Source organism: Anabrus simplex, chromosome 11 (assembly GCF_040414725.1).
Source record: "Anabrus simplex isolate iqAnaSimp1 chromosome 11, ASM4041472v1, whole genome shotgun sequence".
NCBI classification, from domain to species: domain Eukaryota; kingdom Metazoa; phylum Arthropoda; class Insecta; order Orthoptera; family Tettigoniidae; genus Anabrus; species Anabrus simplex.
In genome coordinates this window covers 117123039-117147517 of record NC_090275.1, presented here as the reverse complement: position 1 = coordinate 117147517, position 24479 = coordinate 117123039, and positions in this window count along the sequence as shown.

The window sequence follows — 24479 nt, the reverse complement described above, 5'->3', positions numbered from 1 at the left end:
GCTTCCAAAACTCTCAAACAGAGAACAAATTGCACTGTCGACAGTCAACAAACCGGTTTTCACAAAATATTGTACGAGATTCACTTGATTCTTCTCTTCATCCAAGTGAAAGTGCAATGATTTCCAAATTAGCATTTTTTGCCGAAGAAACGAACACGTGAACTTCATGAGCCAAGAGGTTCTGAATAATTTGATACTTTTTGTTTTGTTTTGCAATTTGGAGTTAAATATTTTCTCCATCTAGTTACCTCTGTAGCTTCGGGCCAGAAGCCCACATATGGTTTTAAACTTTCATTTCGATCTTCAAGGAGCGCAAGTGTCCGCCTTGATTTTTTGGCCAGTGTATGTTGGGTATTCAGACCGAAGGCTGGTCTGATCCTCCGCAGCTCCACCAAAGTCTATCATAGACAGCCTAGGAGTCAGTGAAGAGGCATACTAGGGAAATCAGGAGATAGGTATTTTCTCGTCACTTTCCTCACCGAGACAGAAGTTGCTATTGCATATCGGTCTGCCAAGCCCAACTGTCCCTTTGGGCGATATTTTGACACCAATCATAACAGGGACTGGCTGCATAATACTAGCATCGTTCATATCTCGGTCACTTTCATATTCTCAAAGCCAAGAATGAGACTGAGACAGTTACAAATTGCTGTAGCCCATAACAAACACTACATCTCGCCAGCAAGGGCCAGTAGCTTTAATCTATTGTTCTTCACAGTGGCCCAGTAGAAAGAGTATTCAATACCCCCATGAAATTCTATTGCATTCCTTTTCATGTAAAGATGTTTGAATTTGTAAGATGTAGGTTGAGCCTTTGATGGGGCTGGAAATTTCTGGATCCCGAAATGTAAATTTTATTGAGCATTGATGCTCTTTCTATGAATGTAGAGGTGTTAATGTAAATGTTGAATGGTGCCTTTGGAAGGCTGTAATGTTGTAATGTTCGGAGAATAGCCTCCTAGACTCCTAAATAATTTTGTGGAGCAAAGGTGCTCTTGGAACATGGTGTACTTTGGACACCTTGTATCCTTGTGGTATGAGAGATCCGTCTTCTTGAATGTTTTTGTAAGGACCTGCTGCGCTCATGCAGGATGTATAATTAGGGATCTTCAAGCTCAAAGTTGTTAATTACTTGTTATTCGTCTTCCTAAAATTGCTATCCAACCTTATGATCTTCTTTGCCTGAACAAGAAAGTTTATCTTTTGAAAGGAAACCAAATACAATAGCTGAGAATGAAAATATAGCTATAATTTTATATTTTTCAGTTAATCTTCTGATTGTCCTATTTTGACCCATTCATACCCGCACCTTCTTTCACCATTGTCCACTACTGTATCCCCGTAACATTAATAAATCTGGTTTGTGCATAGGAACGAGAATACAAGAATATCAAAGGAAGAAATTGTTTTATTCCAAGAATAGATTTAGCTTCTACAAATTCTGGCATACCATTCATTTTTAAATGGAGGCAATTTCCTCTAAATGTACCTTTCTTTGTCACACTGAATAAGTCACCAGGACAGGAGTTCAGAGTTGGGCTAAATCTCCCCGCTTCAGTGTTTTGGAGAGTTGTATGTAGCTTTCCCCAAATTACGAAGATCCATAGACGTCAAAGTACAAGCGCACTCGGTATGGTTTGTAGGGAACCTGTTTTGATGTCATTCAAATACCACATAAAACCTGAAAAGTGTAACGTTTATTCATAACATGTATTAATGGTCATTTTAGAATTTAAAATTGCCATTTCGAATTTCGAAGACAAGTTAATGTACTAGTTTATAATATAATTCACAGCATATTTCCTTCCTTTTTGTTGTGTCCTGCAATTTGGAATTCATGTAAACTGTATTATATTGGCAGTTAAGTCCGTTGAAGAATGACCGACTCCAATCCTCAGACCTTAATGCTACTCTCAATCGTTCAAAGATGGCGATTCGAGTAACCGGAATTGTTGTAAATGTGGGTTTGTTTTGGTTTGTTGTTATCGTATGTAGTCGGCGTAATTTTATGAAAGTTTACGATAAATTTTAGTTTCTTTGTAGATATAGGTGTACGAGTGTGTGTTTATATGAGTCAGTGGACACATAGGATCTGTAATAATACGCAGTAATGTGAGAATATGCTTGTTTTGATCGTGTTTTTACCCATTAAAGAACATGAGTGGACTAGGTGGACCAGGTTTTAGTCTAACTATGGCAATGCCTCTCATACAACTATTCTTAAGTTTACTACGGAATAGAACATTTAAGGGAGAAATGGATCAGGAATATACATCGGGATTATTTTGAAGTCCATGGCAAATCCGCAGCGTGCATACATCATTTTGAGAATAAGTCGGAGGTTAGGGAAGCCATTTCTCCACTTCCAAACTATTCGTGTTTCTCGAAAAACATTAATTTAGATAGAATATAATTGATATTGTGATATTCCGTCAGTGTCTATGTGCTTCAAAGTGTCGAGTGATTTAGATGCATGTGTACTTTACAATAATCTGTGCTTTACCTGCGGAAATGTTTGGCTGGATCTTGGAGTATAACAAAACAGATGGAGACAATGGAGACAGTAGAGACAATGACAGAAGGAGCAATCTGTATACTATTACTATAGTGACTTAGAGGGATTAGCTGGGTTTGTAACGTAGGGTTTTACACTACCAACACCTTCCAATTCCGATTCATGCTGTGGTTATCTGTTATCAAGCAGACTGCGCCGAACTGAACCTCGTCCATGTGGTTAAATACCAATGTTTAGTCAAAAGTGTTTTTGCACTCATGTTCTTTAATGGGTAAAAAATTATATCATAAGTATCTGAACGTTTCATTACTAAGGTTACTATCATTGTGTGAAGTGCTGTTGTGCCATATGTCAACATTATGTTAACATTACCAGGGCCGTACGTTGGGATAACATAAACTTTTCGGGTGTACTTGGGCTGAGTGACTCAGACGGTTAAAGCGCTAGCCTTCTGATCCCAAGTTGGTAGATTCGATCCTGGCTCAGCCGGTGGTATTTGAAGGTGCTCAAATACGTCAGCCTCGTGTCGGTAGATTTACTGGCACGTAAGAAAACTACTGTAGGACTAAATTCCGGCACTTCGACGTCTCCGAAAACCGTAAAAAATGTAGTTAGTGGGACATAAAGCCAATAACATTATTATTTCGGGCGTACTTCCCATTCATTGGGTGCTGAATTTAATAAATTGTCCACCACTTCAAAACGAGGGTAAGAAATTATGTTTCATAGTTCTCCTGAGAGCGAATAAATCGAGGAAATTTGCACCTAAATTTATTTTCAAACATTCAAAATGATGTTACAAACATTATTTTAACAGTTTTATCACGTATGTTCATCTATCCAGTGAAGTGGAATATAAGAGAAAATGTTATTTGACGAATTTAAATTTCTAAATAATCAGCTTGTTGGTCTCTTTTCTAGTAGAATATATGCTATTCTAGTTTATTATATGTGGTGCGCACCGTACTCGTTGGCGAAGCGTTTTCATACGTGATAAAGTGATTTTCCCTATGATGTTACATTTATCATGTTAAATGATATGTACGTGATATTTTCGTGTTAGCCAATACCAGCAATCCGGCTACTTCGGCCGCCATGTTTTCCTTATATTACGGTCTGAGGATTGGAGTCGGTCTTGCGTGAAGTTAAACCTCGCCCCTTAACAATAAATATGAAGTTTGAAATTTCAGCGGGTTTTGGAAACAATTTGCTGGTTTTCAAGATCTGTCTAGCGGGACTGTACCAAACACAGTTGGCAATTCTGTGAGAGCCGCTTTTGAATGGTCTTTCAAGATATTTTCCTTATCACTCGTTGTCTGGAGTGCAGATTGCTTCAAGAAGCAAGTGCGAGTTACCGACTGGGGAAATAGAGGATGGTATGAGTGATTCAGGCAAAATTATGTTAGGTTCAGATGATCTTTTGAATGATGTGTATGGCATCGCTGTACGAGAAGTCCTTGGTTCGTAATCTGATACGAGTGACAAATGGCAACGTGCATATCAAGGCTACTACATTTCGATGGGAGATCGTGTCTAATTCCGTGGGTCAAATGCAACAATTTATAAGGAACCCAGGACCTCAGAACGGAGTAGTTTGTGAATGTGATGCTGTGAAGGTTTTTTCAGGTAATTTTCACGCATGAGATAGTAGAATTAATAGTTAGTCAAACAAACACATAACTGTTACCACTTCGTTCTGGAACTCGAGGTTGGAAAGCAGAAGTTCGTTGTTACTGCTCCTTTTCATGGCCATGGGTGGAATACAAAATCTATTTTCCTAAAATTTATATTTTGTAGATGCCTATTTCTGAGTCCGTTATTTCAATGGAGAGATTTACCGGGCAAATTGGCTGCGCTACGCCTCTGTATTCGGGAGGCGCGCGAGTTCGTGCCCCACCGTCCGCTGCCCTGAGGTCTCCCATTTTCACTTCCAGTTCCTATTCATAGGTCGTAGATGATAAATACATATATACATACATGCATACATACATATATACGTACACAGATACTGTACATATATGCATATATATATATATACATATATGCGAATACATATACTGAAGGGACGTGCAAGTTCGATGAGTCCGGTCACAGTGTCTCACGGTTTAAGATTTCGAGATCTGACTGACGTACGAGAGGGCAGATGCAACAATGACTTAAAACTAAACCATATTATAATATTAACTTATCCAATGAATGAGAATTCCGAGAATAATTCTTTTCCTTGCAAGGATATTCCGTTTAACGAATATCATCTCACGAAATATAAATTACAAATGAATTGAAGCAGTCTAGTTGAAACTGAATATAATATTTAATTGAAAATGTCCGAAGTCCCTAACTTTTCTTGATTATAATATATCACAATAACGAACATTCATGGGATAATTAAAACATATTGGCTCCGTCATTAACCTTAAATTGCAACAAATAAAAGAAACCAACATACGAGTTGCTGAAGGCTTAATTTACGTTACAAATGCATTATTCATATCACTCTTGTTTTCTGGTCAATAAAATAAATTTAAAGAACTCTTATTCTTTGGCACTCGTACTCGTTGACCCCAAAAATTCATGTCTTTCAGTATTCCGTTACCTTTTAAAATCATCACCTAATTCAGTAAAATCTATAAAACCACTTAGATGCTCAGAAAACATGTTCACAACGTTGTTGCTTATACCAAAATACTATCAAGATGTAGGACTATGTTATGATCTTTCTCTAATTACTAAGGTTGCGTAATAAATTGTAAATCAGCCTCCTTTGAAATTCTGCAACAGCTGCATCAAGACAACAAGTTCCTGAAAGTAACGTCATCACCAATAATAATAATTCAAAACTTCCCATGACTCTGCAACCTCTGGTATTCTCCATGAGACATCCTGAAAATCTACATTCAATGCTAATTACCAACTCTGTAATCTACCAGAAGAATATTAGTTAGCAAGAAATCAAGCTACACACTGCTCAAAATAATATCTACACATTTCATCTGTGACATGGTTCACATCTGCATGGTGTCATTTATTACCGAATATTCTATTTCATCCCTTCACATCTGCGCGTAATTCACTTACAATTAAATCTTAGGTTATCGCATCTTTGACGAATATCACATAAGCAAGTTCAGTATTCTTCGAAAACATCATCACAAAATTACATCCATGCCTAAGTACTCAACACTCATTACCACCATTAAATACATACGCATGACGAACATCAATCCTTACCTCAATAACATATACCGAGACTTTCGAAGACTGCACCATATCGTTTAATGCATAACCCCAATGAATTATTCTCCATAAAACAACACAACATTAATCATACACTTTATTCGACAATCCTATTCCAAACCTCTATCATTTCACATGCGCGTCATACTAAACAAATTCTCAATTCTTCTTCCAAATACTCAGGCACATTATTTCTAGTCATCCTTGCATATCCATGAAATCAATATCAGTGCGATAATACTGTCATGATATTCGCGAAAAGTGACGCACATGACATGAAAAGGCGATCTTAGATGACACTAATTTACGGGCATGTTAATCATCTTATGGTTACCTTCCAATGAAATATACCTATGCAATAAATCACATACTGAGGTTCACTTACGATGATATCGTATTCAGTGGCGGCTCGTGAAAAAATCGACCTACGTGCTACAAAAAACAAGCTAAATACGCTGTTTTAAATCTGCATATTGCCATGATGAACAACGCATACTTCAAACTTGGTAATACTACTACAACAACAACTACTACTACTACTACTACTACTACTACTACTACTACTACTACTAATAATAATAATAATAATAATAATAATAATAATACAACTTTTCTCACAATTTATAACTCAGAACAAACAAAAACAACATTAATTTGGAAGCAGATGAATTCTTCGACAACTGTCTACGAGATAAATAATTCATTGGAGAAATATTGTTTTTACTGACCTAATGGCGCAACTTATATCAGTGCAAATAGAATCGTGGGAATATAGATCCCCACTAAGAACACTAATTTAATTTCACTTTATATACACTGCAGTGGATAAATAATTTGATAAATCTTCGTATAAACTTTAGCACTAACACAATGACAGAAAAAACACGCACCAGTAATATAACCACGAGATTTAAAACCGCACAAAGCAACTGAAAGAGCTTCCAACTGATTCATTGAGACCTCCCCTATTACCAGAGTTAATGTCCGGCTCCATGGCTAAATGGTTAGCGCGCTGGCCTTTGGTCACAGGGATCCCGGGTTCGATTCCCGGCAGGGTCTGGAACTTTAACCATCATTGGGTGTACGTGTTGTCGTCATCATCATTTCATCCTCATCACGACTCGCAGGTCGCCTACGGGTGTCAAATGAACAGATCTGCATCTGGCGAGTCGAACATGTCCTCGGATACTTCCGGCACTAAAAGCCATACGCTATTTCATTTCACCAGAGTAAATTACATTGTAATGTGGGATAACATTTAGGGTCAGTCAAAGATTCTTTGACTCACCTACGAATTCCTTATTTTTGACACAAAAGGAAGATGGATATTTTAATAAGCATGTGAGAGATAGATTGCCTCCACTTACGCTTTACTTTCGAACCCAGACGATGCTACTCTCTAGTGTCAGATTCGCTTACCACGTTCAACATAAGCACGGCCGACTGGATCCCTCGCTGCGCTCCGGGTAGCAGGAGACATCGAGTAATTCTACCCCCTTGCGGGAGAGGAAGTAACTATAAACGGGATCAGTGAAAGTTGATCCCGGTTTACGGTATACTCCGCCGGCTAGGGGGAGTGTTGCAAGCTTGGCTGCGCCTGCGTATTGCTTCCTTCAGGCTACAGGCAAGGGCTCACTTCACATGAGCACGAGCCTTGTTCCCCGGGAGAACGGCGCTAGGTGTTCGACAGATCTCGTCCTGATTTTCACAAAACACAAATTCATATCGTACTCAAAACAACGAAAAGGCGCCAGGATAATTGTACTGTACAAAAATAATATTCCTTACAGTTCCAAGCTGCGTGCTGGAGCCCGGTAGCACGTACTGACCGGCCGCCACTGATCGTATTATCTTAGAAAAATTCAGCGACCATGTCTAAAATTCTCCTGCATAATATCTACTGTTAATCACTTGGATTAAAAAATATACCACACAACATTTTATATTTTCTCCTGGATTATTCATGATAAAAATCACAACATTCCCTGTCCGTTATGGAATAATGATCGACGACCATACGGTATCATTAAAGTTATGCATGTCACATTCTGATAGCACAAATTAATTCTACACTACCTTAAGCAGCTACATAGCAGAACAGAAGAAAGACATTTACTTTTGGTACTTATCGAACTGATGGCTTGCGGAAGATGATGTCGCCCATCTCTCGGCTCTTAATTTTATCATTTGGCATCCATCTGAATAGACTCCAGGTCCTTCAACACCGCCTTCCATTTTAGTTCATAACAACCTGGTAGTTAAGCATCTCACAACAAAATTTTCTACATGTGTGGCGACATCGTAATACCTGAAACTTGTAATATAAAATTAGCCTAATGTCATATACATACTATTTAAAATATACTGAGTTAACATTCGCTTTATTGAGATAATAAGGTGTATCTTTATCCCTTTACAATAAATCGTCCGTACTATTCGTACAATATTTATACAATTAAAGTCAGGTGTTATCTAGCTCCTACTTAGCCGTGTGCGATGCTTATAATGACCTTCAGAATATTTTTGTTATCATCTACATTGTTCTCTGTTCTCTTAAAACAAAATCAAATTCTAAAATACAATAATAAAAAGTGGTTTGCATTTCATAAATCTTCCGAATACGGTAGCCTGTCATCTCCCTTCCAGATGATTTTGACGTTTAAAGCATAACCTCTTTGATACAGAACGCTCTTGATATCACTGATCTTGGCAAAGGAACTCGTTTAACAATCTGTCACCTTCATAGCTCGACGTACCAATTAACTATCTCATAATGGGTCTCGATTCTCGAATTATATCGTAATAGATAGACAATGTATGACCACCGTATGTGAACTGAACTTGGCCCGTTTGATCCAACCCATTCCATGGCCTCCGCTACACATTTTCGTCATTGATGTTTCATGCCATCTATTGATATTTTTTAATTTCCGCTGAAGAAAATACAATAATTATTCAATATTATCTCATCGTAATATAACATTCCGTTACCGAACGTAATAAGATACCACGGGGTTCTGAGCTTGCGAATTCACCGGTAGCCTCAATTCGTTACCTGTTATTTATTCAGCTGAGCGAGTTATTCCATTTACTGTCGTAATTGGACGTATGACAACTGGACATATGATTTCATTAATTTTACATTACCATATCATTTCAATGTTCTCTTTAACTCTGATCCAGCAGCGATTGGAAGGTTATAATCCCCCCTTACTCAAAAATGAAATTTCGTATGACAGGAGAAATTTCATATGTGTGCATAACTCAATCATTACGTTTTCTTCTTATTAGTGAGATCAATTCTTATAAAATCTCACTGGATTTTCAAATAACTCGCGGTCAATCATCTGCACAAGTGTATAATGTTTTAAGTCATCGAAGGGAAAATCCGCGAATCCGCATTGTTGTTCTACTGAATATGGTGTCGGGAAGGGCAACTGGCCGTAAAAGTAAGGTTAGGCCTGTCCGTTAGGTTAGGCTTGCTCTCTTACGCGAATCCCCATTGCCCTACTACTTAATATGGCGTCGTGATAATCCCCATTGCCTTACTACACTTGATCGCTTCGGGAAGGGCATCTGGCCTAAAAGTAAAGTTAGGCCCCTCCATGATGGCGACTGTTGCCTTCGCGAAGGGTATGTGGCTCTAAAGGTGAGGTCGGGCCCATCCACGATGGCGACTGTGAGGTTAGGCTTGCTCTCTCATGCAAAATCCGGCGGAGACTGTATGTATGTATGTATGTATGTATGTATGTATGTATGTATGTATGTATGTATGTATGTATGTATGTATGTATGTATGCCAGGGGTAAACCTTGTCAGTGGTCAAGGACCTTGTGGTAAGATGCTGACTCAGCGCTGATTCAGCACCAATTGTTTCTGAATCCCCCTTGCTACACTACTCACTCAATACAGTAGCAACTCTTATGTTCATCAAGTTGGTTGGCCCTCCACTAAGAGTTTTCATACCTGCGAATTACGTGAATTCATAGTTCCTGAAAGGAAGACATCTGGCGACCTACACGAAAAGCAAGGAGAGGAAGCGTGAAGATGGCAGTGACAGCGGTGCGGGATTTACAGTAAGCAGGTCAGCAAATTGGGTGCTTATATTTGTGAGCAGCTTCTTTCATGTTCACTTGATCACGACTCCAACTAGATAATAATTTGTTCAGCGTGTGTATTCTGCGGGAAGTGTCAGGTACCAAGTCGTCTTTAATTAAAAAGTGTTTATAGGAGTTTCCCCATTTCACATCGGATGGTAAAATTACATTCTGTGATGTTGGCAGCAAGGAGGTGTGTCAAATTCGTTTTATATTTCCCACTAACGAGTTATTATTAATTTAGGCAGGTGAAGAAGCATTTTAGCACCTAAAAATCCGAGGTTTAATAGTCAGTATTGCGTGTTTCTGAGGCGGTCGGAAGTGTAGTGTGTTGTCTGAATACGAACAGAAAGGTGTTGGATGAAACATAAGCACGCAGAGGAATTAAATGGACGCGATTAAAATCCCCGATCCGGCTAGGAATATAAGCCGAGACCTTATGAACCGAAGGCCTCAACGCTGACCATTCAGCCAGGGATTCGGACAAAACGAAATCATTATTAAGTTTCATTATTTCTTAACGTGCAACTTTTGTAGTTTCAATCTTGCCCTTGATCGGGTCGCCATTTCCGTACCTACTGTTCCCGGTACTGTGCGGGGGTGTACGGCCTAGGAATGGAAACGACCGAACGAGCTGGGTTCCGTAGTTCTGGCATTGAGTTCGGGAGGTGGTGGTTTCGAATACCACTATCGAAGTTGGTTTTCCATTCTCACAACAGGTACATTCTGGGGTTGTACCTTAATTAAGGCAACGGATGCTGTTTTCAAAATCCTCGGCGTTTCCTATTCTTGCGTCTTCGATCATTAGTGCGAATTTTCAGAAAAATACCATCCCAGCATTTTTCTCCAGATGACAAAAGAGGCCACGAAGAGTTTTTCGAAGATGCTAGACGGGTTATTGAAACCCACAGAGCTAATATTTAGGGCGTATTATGGGCCTACTCAAATTAACCCAATTACACTTCTAATTTACATTTTATTAATAATTAAAATGAACTAGGAAAATGAATTCGTTGAAAGTAATTCAGTAATACTTTGCCGGTTGCTTATATTGTAGAACAAATACGGCAGTCACACTTGCTGGGGGATGCCTTCTTGGTGGGCACTCATTACTTTTTATTTAAAGTCCAAAACGTTTCCACGTTTCAAAAGTTTGCCAATTGCTAGTCCTGGGAGCTTGTAAAAGAAGTGTCTACGCAAGGAAGATCGCTGAGCACCTGATATAGGCTTTAATGGCGCAATATGAAATGCTGTGTAGTATGATATTAACTAAAAACGATAAATTCTAACAATGGGCGATTCACGTTACATTATACCTCCACGTCTTCAGGTGCTGCGAACACTGTGTGAGGTTTGGTCAAACGAGCTGCTTCTGTCCAACATGGTGCCACTAATTTTGGTGACTCTAGCGGTTCTGCCAGTCTTCGCAGGTGAGTTCTGCTACTTATAAACCGGGGGATGGCGCAATCTCTGATACTAGGAGGTAGGAACTTGTAAATCATCACCATATTTGCTCTCCTAGGCTCAGTTTCAGCATGTGTTCCGAACCCATAAAAGCAGAACAGTATTCAAATACTTGAAATAACTCTAGAATGTGGTATTACAACAAGTAATACTTAAAATTACATCAAACCTGAGTATTCATAAATTAATGAGATCGGATGATGAAAATAAGTCCCGTGTAGTAGAAGTTTTTGTCTTTAAACGTGAGTGAAAAAATACACGAGTTACGAGACTTTTTTTGGAACCAGCGATTCTTTTGAAAAATATTAACGGGTACTCTTAGTTGTAGTCGGAAAAACATCATGATTTTACAATTCTCGGCAATTATGCACAGTTCGGTTACCACATTTTGGGCTGAGATGTGTACAGAAAAGTTGATTACGCTATTTTATTTATGGTCAATGTGTCATGGTGGAAACTGCACTCAGTATTTCTATCATTTTACATTTTCAAATTAAGTGCACTCATAAATCTAATTTGCTGACCTGCTTACTGTAAATCCGGCACCGCTGTCACTGCCATCTTCACGCTTCCTTTCCTTGCTTTTCGTGTAGGTCGCCAGATGTCTTCCTTTCAGGAACTATGAATTCACGTAATTCGCAGGTATGAAAACTCTTAGTGGAGGGCCAACCAACTTGATGAACATAAGAGTTGCTACTGTATTCAGACGAAATGATGATCTAGTTGGAGTTGTGATCAAGTTAATTTGTGAGCAGTTTCTTTCATGTTCACTTGTCGAAATTGGGATGCTGATCATAGTCTTATAAGGGGAAGAAGAGACGTTGGGCATTTCTTCTCAGCAAGATATTCACGCACAACTATTATGATATCTCTTACATGGAGATTAAAACGTTTACACATGTTTCTTATCTCTGATTCTCCCGAAGTTAAATCAGGATTTTCCGGCCACGTGGTATCTGAAAGTGTTATCCTCAGGTACAATATCAGTGATGACAACTGATTGAAAGTGGTAATTTCAGCTATAAGGAGGGCATTTTTTTCTATTCGCGTGCGCTATCATGTTTGCTAACTTATTTCTTATTTCTGTTGCGATATGAGGAACAATATTTACGCACGCGATTTTTGAATGACGAATGCGGCCCATATTAACGCTATTCAACTCCTGCACGTCAATTTCAGTTCAAAATCGTGAAAGGCGTGATTCTTCTCAACTACTTTATACATTGTTTGATATACATTGGCTGTTACTTCTTTTTCTTTTTCGAACTCCCTAGTGCATGGATTTTCCAAAGTTTTCAAGTTTGCTGTTTTTAGGATTTTAACTTCAGCCTGATGGGCTGAACTGTCTTTATTTTTAAATGTTTTCTTGCGGAGGGAAAGCACTTGCTGACATTTATCTTCAGTTCCACCAATTGCACTAATAGAAATTGAAACCCATTGCTGCTAAATGTTCATCCCTCGTGATGCGATTAAAGTTCGCAAGTCGCCAACATCTTTAAAAACTTTCTAGCCAAGTTTCTTATATTTTACCACCACAACCATTCCTACTTACTGCAAAATTCCAGATTTTTCACCAAATCCCAGCAGTCCGCTCCACTGTTACATGCGGCTGCATCATGCACGACATTGTCGGAGCTCCTCTTCATTGTTTACGTTCGAATCAGCAACTTCCAGCTTTTTCTACGCCTGGGTGGATGCAAAATAGATTGTTATTTTTTTCCATCCTTCAAGAGTAACACCGCACCAAAAATAACAATCTAACTCGCCACAAAATACTAACTTACGTGCTTGTAAGAACGAAACTTACTTTTTCACGATTGTTGGAGTATGTACCGTCAAATCGTTTCTGTGCAGGTGTTCAGGTAATCAACGCAGCCCTATTCTTCCTTTGCCTTCTTTTAAAGTTCAACACGCCGCTTTTCAATTCAAGCCACAAAACAAATCGCATTCTCAAGAAAGTTGAAAGGCACCGGTTTCACACCAGAAAAAAGCCAGCGATCGTAAGTGCCTACATTAACTGAACAGCCAACGTATGGCACTGAAATACTTATTCTTGCAAAGAAGAGTACAATTTCTTCCATGGGCGCCCGCAGGATCTTTTCCAGGGGGGGGGGCACATTAACAATTTTCTTGAATATAAAAACCAATATAACGTCAGCAACATTAAATTATTTACAGAAACTTCCAGTTATAACATATGCTAGATGACTGTCAGTAATTTCAGTTTATGAAATAATCTGGTATGATATTAAACAATTGAACATCAACATCTTTAGAATTCCAGGGGGGAAAGTGCCCCCCTTGCCCCCCTTGCCCCCCTTGCGGGCGTCCATGATTTCTTCCAATAAAGCATCAATTACAAAGCTTTAGTTGAGCAGATAATAATATGGCCTATTGTTTTGATTCTGCTGGTTAGTGCCGAGTTGCCGACCAAGGAAAACTGATTCGATAGGACGATTTAAATTGAAGATTACTGGAAATCATATCCAGCTGTTGTGAACATTGCGTTGACCCGAGGTGATTGATGAACTTTCAAGTTGGAAGTTATATTTTCTGGACTAGCTAGCAGTTTTCCAATATTTTACTTAAACAGTCTTCAAATGTTTAAGGGGTACGCGTACCCGCCGCGTCTTCAACGACATTATTGGTCTCAGCGAAAACTATGGACTGTCTATTAATATTTGTTGTTTTCTATTATTTTTATATTTCACACCTTTTTCTGTAAATGTTATACTTCACCCTCGCCCCTAGGGGTATCTTATCGACAGAGTAGATTTTTCGACGTTGTAAGTTATATGTGTACAAACTTTGGTTAAGTGGTATGCTGGAACAAACGTCCATAATTTCAGTCACTATGCCGATGGGGGCTCAAATTCGACTTAAACGACATCCGGAGAGTCACTACTGATTTGAGCGACTCCGAAAAATATAGTTTTGACACTATTTTCGATAAGTTTTATATCTCACACCTCCCACACCCACCCCTAGTGAAACTTTCACACAGTTTGTCTCCTGATAGTAAGTCGTAAGAATACCAAGCCTGCTTAAAATCGCCCCACTAGTCCCCAAAACTATGGATTAGCACACTAATATCGGTCTCTTTTAGTTATATTCATATTTTACCCCTCCCTTATTGTTTCTAAAGGTGTCTTGCCCCCACCGTTATTTTACCAGGTAGTAGACGATATTTGTACCATGTTTAGTTGACAGCTATGCTGGACCATGCACACATGCATCTATAATCTCGGTCACTTTGGATATATTATTGTCTTCACCCCATCTCGCCTCCCGCCGATTTGGTCCCAACTTGGAGTTAAACGACATCCGGAGTGACACTATTCATCTCGTCGACCCCGAAAATCATACATTCGATACTATTTTTATTTATATACGTTATCCTTTTCCACCCCCTCCCCTAAGTGTGCTTGGTTGTCATAATCCCACGCGGTTTATATCCTGGTAGTAAATCTTAAGTGTAATCGCTCCAGTAATTCAGGAAAGTGTAGATTCGACTCTAATATCGGTCGTTTTTAGTTATATTTCTATTTAACCCCCACCCCCTGGAGTTCGAGGAGTGTCTTGCCCCCACAGTACTTTTTTCCAGATAGTAAATTCATACGTGTATCGATTTCGGTTGACAGCTATGCTGGAACACACACACATACGCCCATTATCTCAGTCATTCTGGACATTTCCTTTTAAACTTTTATCGCCCCCTTTGCCAAAGGGGGATGAATTTAGACTTAAAAATCCGGAGTGTCTCTATTCATCTCAGCGATCCCGAAAGCTGTGGATTTGACGCTAATTTTGATTACTGTTATATCTCACCTCCGTGACCCCTCTTACTGTGCTAGGTGTGTTTTATCACCAAGGGGTATTTCTCTTGATAGTAAGTCACAAGTGTATGAAGTTTGGTTGGAATCGCTCCAGTACTCATGAAAACTATGGATTCGACATTAATATCGGTCGTTTATAGTTATATTTCAACACTTCTCTAGGGTTCTCGAGGTGTCTTGCCCCCACGGCATTTTTTGTTACAGCTATTAAGTAATAATTGAACCATATTACTTGAGAGCTATGCTGGAACACACATACATAGACAATCTCTGTCATTTTGGTCATTTTATTTTGGAACCCTTTCTCACCTCCTATGAAAAGGGAGGACTTGGACTCCGAAAACTCTGGATTCGACACTATTTTCGATCATTTGTATATTTCATCCACTCATCCCCCACCACTAAGGTGGTAAGAGTGGCTTATCCCCACAGTACTCGTTTACAGGGATTAAGTCGTAAGTGTACCAAGTTAGGCTGGGTTAGGAGGATATGTGTTATTTACATACGTACATTTTTGTCAGCAGACTTCGTCATCCGTCTTATGAGGGATAGTGGGCTGTTCTATCGTAGCATTTGCTGTTAGTGTTTATATTATTGTTTCCTACGTTTTATGTTATTGACTCTATTTTCAGCCTGTGTTTGCATTTAAGAGTGTTTTAAAGAAATGAATTCGTTTAATATATATTACTGCGTTCCATAGCAATGCGTTATCATACCGTAATCTATATTTTCTATCATTTTTGTTGCGGGGATACCGTGGTTGACAGAGGTGAAAGAAACATGAATGGGTCGATATAGAGTAATCAGAATATTAAGTTATAACATTAAAATTATAGCCTTATTTCTTTCCCATCTGTCTTTGGTTTCTTTTCAAAATTAGACTTTACAATTTGAGGTACTAAAATTTTGCTTACAAGTTAGGTAACAACCTTTAGAAAATCAGAACAATATACTAATAGCACATTAACTAATCTGAGCTCGCAGCTCCCTAAATATACATTCTCCAAGAGAGCTGGGGCTCCTTCTAAGAACAGTCAATTAGACGAAGCTCCCAATTTTTTTGACGTTACCAGGAGAGAGAGTATTCAAAATACACACTCTTCCAAGAGCACCATTTTTGTTCCACAAAATTATCTAGGAGACCACTCTCCAAACATTTCAACGTTACAGCCTTCTAAAGGCAACATTCAGTATTTACACTTAGAAATCTATTTCCAGAACGTTCCAGGCCTCGCAAAGGCTCAACCTACATTTTACAAACTCCAACAGTATTCACTGTCTTCTATGTTCAACAGCCTAACATCTTTATAGGAAAAGGAAAGAAATAGAATTCTACAGCGGTATCGAACCGTTAGGAAATCAGAACAATCAACTAATAACACATTAGCCAACCTGAGCTTGCAGCTTCCTAATTATTCATTCTCCGAGAGCGCTGGGGCTCCTTCTAAGAACAGTCAAAGAGACTTCTAAGAAAAGATCTCGCCGGAAAGGGCCTTTGTGCAAAACAATAGGTTAAAGTTACTGGCCCGAATATCCAAATGATGTGGAGGCGGACATTTGCACTCCTTGAAATTTGCAATTAACTTTTAAAAGCCTATTTGGGCTTCTGGCCCGAAGATACAGAGGCTAAGCCTATACTGCCGAGATGACTAGATGGACAGAATATTTAAATTACAAGGATTTCAAAATGAAAAATTTACAAAATCATCATCACCTCAAAATCAAGTTGATAGGGAAGGCGAGAGGGTATCATACTCTCTATAGCCTGATTTCGGCTAAGTTCTTATGACTTGTTCGAAAGTTACATTTTAGAATATTAAATTTACATTACTTAAGATTGGAATCTTCCCCTCGAGCTAGCTGTCAAAGACTATCTGTTATTATTTCGTTACTTACAAATTTTGCAAAATCCAGGCGTCATGACGATTACTTGAAGTATAAGAAAATGTAAAAATTTTCACCACCACCTTCATAAAATGACGCTACAAAAACAATTTAAAGCGGTTCGAAATGACAAGGAATCGCCGTTGTTGTGCGGAAGCCTGCAGAGCTCATCAAGTGGCAATCAAAGCTTCACCGCGCGCCGTCAGAGAGCGCAAGTTAGAACAAAAGAAGGTCGCGTTTCGTAACGCACAATAATTGGCAATTACATTTACATTAAGAATTAATTTTGAAACCTTTTCCCCAGGTCAGCTTTCTGAATCTATCACATATTTGTCTCCTATTACCTTGAGCTGATGGGCATTCCGACGGTGGGCAAGACTTTCCCCTGCCTCTATAATCGTATACACTTCTAGACTAGAGCGATTGCCCAAAAGCTCCCAGCTTTTATAGCGGAGTGGAAAGTTCCAGAACTCTCTAGGCCGATGGCCTGTACACGCCCTCAATTCTGATTGGTTATCATATATATAAACACATTTTCTGATTGGCTATTACTTTCAACGTGAAGGAGGCTATGTAGTGCTGACAACTTTGAACGTCACAGCGTTCAAGGTCATTTAGCAATAAGAAATTTTACAAACAGCTCTGGTTAACAAACATAGAAAATATAATCTCCTTTGGAAATTAATTTTCCGTCTTCCGACCAGAGGGGGCACATAAGTCGAGAGTAGAGAGTTGTGAAGGATGAAGTTCAAAATTCCTTCCAATTCACATTTCAGGGTTTACGTTACAGATGGCCTTATAAAAGGCGCTCAGTTCAAATGCACGGAGAAGGCGCAACTCCGGTGCAATAATAATAATAATATTAATTGCAAGTTATAAATCTCATTCCGTATTGACGGTTATCACTTTACAAAAGAAAATATTTATAAAATCCTCCTTATCAATACAAATCAACTCATCTGTTAGATGAAGCAAAGTCTAAACATGTTTCAGCCTAATCTCAAGGCCATCTTCAGTAGCAGAACAGTAATTACATAATACACAAACAAATTAAAAATCGTAATGAAGTGCAGTGACAATGATCATGATTAGTGAATTAAAAAACATATTGAGGTATAAAGTCCTCTCATCTAATAGATCGTTCTTGAATTGTCAATTAAAACTGCTGACTGTTAAAATGAAGACACTGTGCTGAGGAGTGTAGTGAGACCGTCAGTACTATGGATTAAAACGTGTGTAACATTTGTAAACAAAAGTTGTCGTCTCGAATGGAGATGACCTTGTCAGTCTCAAGTCACATTTAATTCACTAATCATGATCATTGTCACTGCACTTCATTACGATTTTTAATTTGTTTGTGTATTATGTAATTACTGTTCTGCTACTGAAGATGGCCTTGAGATTAGGCTGAAACATGTTTAGACTTTGCTTCATCTAACAGATGAGTTGATTTGTATTGATAAGGAGGATTTTTAAATATTTTATTTTGTAAAGAAATAATAATAATAATAATAATAATAATAATAATAATAATAATAATAATAATAATAATAATAATAATAATAAAATTATTGTAACGACACACATAATACTATCCCCCTTCTCTCGTGCGGTGACTTGTCCAACTTGATGTGAACTTCTCTCCTTATCACTTTACAAAATCTCTTCACGGCTGTGTCGCTCGGTTGTCAGCAAAGCAAAGGCCGCTCATCCGGGTCGAGGATCTTGTGTAGTGTGAAGAAACACCTTCCCGAGGAACTTTCAAGATATTCCATAAATCCACCAATAGATGTGTCGAAAAGATTGAGGTGCAATCCACGGAATATAGCTGAGCCATCAATAAATGTTCCTGAAGTGCGTTTTTTTAACATCGTCGAATACTTGACTTTTGCTCAAGTTAGATTCATGCTTTACTTAGTTAACACCAGGCCAGTTTGCTTCTCTAACACAGTTCACTAGGTTTTACTTTTTAATCCATATTACCCCAGTGCCTGGACCTTTTTCTACCGCGACTTTTACAGCAGGTTCCACTTCATCAGCTGAGGCAGTGGGCTTCCTTTTCTTGTACGTCCAGGGCATTTCTATAAATAAACACATGACTTTAGTTCTCAAAACAAGTACGTTAAAAGTTTTGGTATGCAGGAATGAGTTTCGACAGTCCAAACTCTCGCCAAGATGAATGCCCCAAGTCATCCTAGTAGTAAACACTAAGGACAATGTTCCGGAACTTCACTTAACCTACGGACAATAATACACTAACTCAGCAGTAAACCTATCGTAAGCAATAACCAAAAAGAAACTGATCATATTAAAAAGGATAATAATGGTACACACTTACCTTCTAAATAAGAATAATACTCCAAATGAACAAAATACGGAGAATCTTGGATAACACAACTGCCACCACTTCAGTGACTCATGAACAACTCAGAGGTATATGTGTGCCTTTAGGATTGACAGCATTAATGTATAAAACTGCGTCCTGAGGTAATTTTACCTTCCATTCTTTTCCTTTTGCTTTCATACGGCCCACTACTTGATTTCCGATATTCTGCTCTCTGTAACTTGAACTTGGTAACTTCGAGTGTTTTAAATTCTAAATTATACCTCTTGCTTCTTCAGGTAGGTGATATTTATTAGACATAAATCATCTGTCCTCCGTCACTTTCAATGCTTATAGAAGGGCTAGTGATTTTGTACTTTTACCTCTTAAAACAAGATTATTACGAAGACTAGTCTTCTGTTCCATTTCCAGAGGATGAAGATCTCGCCCGATACATAGCCTATGGGGAGGATGACCGTATCATTGGAGGGGTTCCTGCAGCTATCGACGAGTTCCCGTTCATCGTAAGTACACCAGTATTTTAAATGAATCTGCAAGTTTCTGTTAACAGCTTGGTGAAACTCTGTCTGTCGTACGGAGTAGTTGATAATCAACGATATTGCCCCTAATTTGAAAATCCTGCGTTTTATGTGGGGTCATAGCTTATTGTATTGTTTACTTCCAAATATTTCCCCTCAGGGATAGGAAAATGAACGGCCTATTCTTTTCCTAGTGAAATCACTATAGTTTTAGAATAAAAAATACCGTATTTTATTTGCTTCAATATTTTATTCTTTCCGCTCCAGATCTAAGAAGAAAATAGACGAATGAGGGCGTTATTTGATATTTCTCTTCAGAGAAACAGTGGCGTTTTCCCCTAATTATTTACCAAACCCGTGAAACACAGTAGGTTTTTACCCCCGTCGTTTTTGCAGAATTTGGGCAATACCCATAATCTTTAAATATTTCCCCCAAGAAGACGGAATTGAACGGGTATATTATTACATTCCAAGTAGAAAATTAAAACATGATTTAAAATATTTGTATAATTAAATGGAAAGTCTGCGCAGTATTAAAACTGCTAAGTTGCGAGAAATAGCTGAGGAGTGAATGATCCAGAAGCTTTATCTCACACGGAGGTGAACGCTCAAGCTACTAATTGAACTTGAACTCGTTATCATTTAATTGTACGCAGTGGAATTATCTATTGCTGTTAAATGGAATGTGGAACGCTTTAACCTTGACTTAAATAGTTGGAACGTTAAAAAGTTTTCAAAGCGAAATTCGCGATGTCCTCGTCCCGACCAGCCGTCCATTCCATCCGTCCCGTTCCACGTATAAGCAGTTTGAAGTGAAAAGGTTAAGAGATTAAATAGGTTTTGTATATCTGTATAGTCCGAGTTTTTGATGACAAGCTGTTTCATAATACACTGACTGACAGTGACAATGCAACACCAAGGAGGAGTGGTTCGAAAGGGATGAAAGTTGGGGAAAAAGCAGAGACGGCACGGATGAATAATTGATGTTTATTTCAAACCGATATGCAGGTTACACAATGCGCACGGCATCGACTCGGTAGGATGTAGGACCACCGCGAGCGGCGATGCACGCAGAAACACGTCGAGGTACAGAGTCAATAAGAGTGCGGATGGTGTCCTGAGGGATGGTTCTCCATTCTCTGTCAACCATTTGCCACAGTTGGTCGTCCGTACGAGGCTGGGGCAGAGTTTGCAAACGGCGTCCAATGAGATCCCACACGTGTTCGATTGGTGAGAGATCCGGAGAGTACGCTGGCCACGGAAGCATCTGTACACCTCGTAGAGCCTGTTGGGAGATGCGAGCAGTGTGTGGGCGGGCATTATCCTGCTGAAACAGAGCATTGGGCAGCCCCTGAAGGTACGGGAGTGCCACCGGCCGCAGCACATGCTGCACGTAGCGGTGGGCATTTAACGTGTCTTGAATACGCACTAGAGGTGACGTGAAATCATACGCAATAGCGCCCCAAACCATGATGCCGCATTGTCTAGCGGTAGGGCGCTCCACAGTTACTGCCGGATTTGACCTTTCTCCACGCCGACGCCACACTCGTCTGCGGTGACTATCACTGACAGAACAGAAGCGTGACTCATCGGAGAACACGACGTTCCGCCATTCCCTCATCCAAGTCGCTTTAGCCCGGCACCATGCCAGGCGTGCACGTCTATGCTGTGGAGTCAGTGGTAGTCTTCTGAGCGGACGCCAGGAGTGCAGGCCTCCTTCAACCAATCGACGGGAAATTGTTCTGGTCGATATTGGAACAGCCAGGGTGTCTTGCACATGCTGAAGAATGGCGGTTGACGTGGCGTGCGGGGCTGCCACCGCTTGGCGGCGGATGCGCCGATCCTCGCGTTCTGACGCCACTCGGGCTGCGCCTGGACCCCTCGCACGTGCCACATGTCCCTGCGCCACAGACGCTGCACCGTGGACACATCCCTATGGGTATCGGCTGCGATTTGACGAAGCTACCAACCTGCTCTTCTCAGCCCGATCACCATACCCCTCGTAAAGTCGTCTGTCTGCTGGAAATGCCTCCGTTGACGGCGGCCTGGCATTCTTAGCTATACACGTGTCCTGTGGCACACGACATCACGTTCTACAATGACTGTCTGCTGAGAAATCACGGTACGAAGTGGGCCATTCGCCAACGCCGTGTCCCATTTATCGTTCGCTACGTGCGCAGCACAGCGGCGCATTTCACATCATGAGTATACCTCAGTGACGTCAGTCTACCCTGCAATTGGCATAAAGTTCTGACCACTCCTTCTTGGTGTTGCATTTGCTCTGTCAGTCAGTGTACATGCTGCGCGAAACATTTCTTTTCATGAATAAGCAACTTGTTTATGTTTAGAAAAATCGTGTACACGATAACTGAATTCTGTGCTCAGCTCCTTTTTACCGCGGTTTGTTTGTGAAAGAGAACTCAACACCGCCAGGTATGTCATCAGCTCAATATGAGTGAATCATCGAGTAAAGAACGTGTTAGTCAGAGTTTAGCGAGTATTTGAGTAGTAGGGCTAGGTGCGTCCTAAATCCACTGAGTTATCACCTTTTTGCAGAGTCAGCACCTAGGCGGGTTCTGACCCTGAGATCAGAGGTCATTGACCCTAGTATAGTAGTAAGGCTAGGCCGATTTGTGGATTTTGCATAAGAGAGCGAGCCTAACTTCACAGTCGCCATCTTGAGGGGCGTAACATCACTTTAAGAGCTATTTGCCCTTCTCGACGACTAAGAGAGCAAGCCTAACCTCACATCCGCCATCTTGAAGGGACTATCCTTAGTTTTACAGCAAGATGCCTTTCATGACGCCAATTGCACAACATGGCGGCTATACACAGCTCCTTATGAGACGACCTAGGGGCGCTTGCGCAAGATGGCTGCTATACATAGGTTCTTATGAAGAAAGATGCCGGCCATGAGCGATGGCACAAGATGGCGGCTATACATAGGCTCTTATGGAGAGAGATGCTGGCCATGGGCGAATGCAAAAGATGGCGGCTATACATAGGCTCTTATGGAGAATGATGCCGGCCATGTGCGATTACATAAGATGGCGGCTATACATGGGCTCTTATGGAGAAAGATGACAGCCATGGGCGATTGCCCAAAATGGCGGCAATACACAGGCTTATATGGAGAGAGCTAGCTTAGAGGCTACTGCGCAAGATGGAGGCTAAACCTAGGCTTTTATGAGATGGCGTAAGGGTGCTTGCGCAAGACGGCGGCTACACACAGGCTCTTATGAGACTAACTCCTAGAACCTGGGTCAGAGGTTACTGTGCACGATGGCGGCTATACATAAGACCTTAGGAGACAGCTTAAGGGCGCTTGCGTGAGATAGCAGCTATGCACAGGCTCTTATGAAGAAAGCTAGCCCAAGGGCTACTGCACAAGATGGCGGCTATACATAGGCTCTTATGGCCTCTTCCTCCTCAGAAGGGACACAGCCGCCCTCCTCCTCCCCATCTGTAGAGCAAAAGGGCATAAGGGTAGCTTCTCCTAACAAAAGGACAAATGGGAAAAAGGACACCTCCTCCTCTAGGGCAAAAATGCAAAAGGGTTCCTGTTCCTGGAAAAATGGCTCCTCCTCATCCGTTTCACAAAAGGGCACCTCCTCTTAGCAAAAGTGCAAAAGGGCTCCTTATCTGTATGGCTAAAGAGCTCTTCCTCCCGGCAAAAGGGCAACAGGGCTCCTCCTCTTCGCAAAAGTGCTCCTCCTCCTGGCAAAAGGGCTCCTCGTAGCAAAAGGTCTAAATGACTCCTTCTTACACTCACTGAGGTTAGCTGAATCCCTCCTACTACAAACAGGTGCCTTCCTGAATTGAACGTCACATTACAAACAAATATACTTACGTTATGTAGCGTTGTCCTCGTCGTAAACGTTTTTCGTTTGAGGAGGAAGCGGTAGGAGGAGGAGGTGGTAAGGAGACGGTAATACTTTTTTCAGCATGCAAAAATATTGTAGGATAAGCAAATGCTGTATCCGACAAGACAAATGAGGTCCAAACTCGTTACAGAATGCAATTCAAAAAAATAGAATTGACATTCTGTATGTCTTTATCGGACAAAACAAAGCCTGTTGACTATTAAACAGAAAACTTTTATCGCTACTGTGCTTCGTCAAGAGAAGTTACAATTAGCACACACTAGAATTGATTGTAAAACAAGACAAAACATGTTGGCTATTAGTGTTAAGAACAGAAAAACTTGTAACGCAAAACATTATAAGATTAATCTCTCTGTTGATACAATTGCACTCCTATGCAATCGTCGCGAATATATAGATTTGCAAAAGTTGTATATCGCTATCCGACATACTTCTTCTTAATCACTGAAGATAACATGATTACTACATAGCAGAGGATACCTTTGTCCTCAGGAGATCGATTTTGAGGGATTCAAACACATGCAACAAAAACTCTGTTTAGTTACCGTAACGGAAAAAAATCATACTACTGTGCAGATAAAACGATTTTACAACTTAGCAGGGGATACCTTTGTCCTACATCACGTTGTGTGAAGGAGAAAAATTATGGATTCCAACCCTGTTTTAACACAGTAAAATGTCATATGATTGAAACTTTGTT